This window comes from Lupinus angustifolius, chromosome LG19 (assembly GCF_001865875.1).
Source record: "Lupinus angustifolius cultivar Tanjil chromosome LG19, LupAngTanjil_v1.0, whole genome shotgun sequence".
Taxonomy (NCBI): Eukaryota; Viridiplantae; Streptophyta; class Magnoliopsida; order Fabales; family Fabaceae; genus Lupinus; species Lupinus angustifolius.
In genome coordinates, this window is record NC_032027.1 from 2,199,394 (window position 1) to 2,200,192 (window position 799).

Here is a 799-nt window from a genome sequence, read left to right on the forward strand (position 1 = left end):
ATAGAAATTCTTCTGGGCCACTGAGCTACTTGTCAGCTCCGCTAAGCAGCTTACCAAACCCTTCAGCATGGGTTCGGTCCCTTGATCAAGTTGCTTTGTCACCTCCTTAGGCTTGACTCATCAAAGCTAGTTGTGAGCTATTAAACCAGCTATTGTGAGCTACTCTGAAAAGCCTATGGTGGGCTACTTAAGGTGAGGTCATTGGTGACTTCATGGTTTGTTTGATGACTAAGTCAAATCTGGGTGCACATCGCTTAGCACACCTGTTGCACCGCTAAGCTGGTTGTTCAGCAGCTTTGACCATGTTGACTGGGACGTAGCCTGGTGCTTGCTGATCTGGTCAGGAGTCTGGTTCTCCGCTAAGCTGCTTGGTTGGACCGCTAAGCTGCTTGTTCAACACCTTGGGCATGCCAAGCTTGTGCCTGACCGTGTCAACCTGAGTTCTGACCGTGCCAGATCTAGTCTGGTGCTAGGCTGAGCGGCCAAGCAGGTCCTCTCAACTGCTTGTTTGAGCAACTTGATCAAGGTCAGGCTGGTGTCCAGGTCAGGCTAGTGTCCAGGTCAATTTAGCGTGGCTTGGTCCACGCTTAGCTGCTTGGTTGAGCACCTTGGTTTTTGACTTCTTTTTCTTTTTGACCATGACTCTTTTTTATGTTCTTTTCTTCTTTCTAAATCATAAAAAATACATAAAAAATAAATACACACACAAATATACAAGATTGTGATATTTTATACAAAAAGTATTGTTTTAAGTTGGTTTTTCTCAATTATGCTTAAGATAATTGCCATAAAAGTCTAT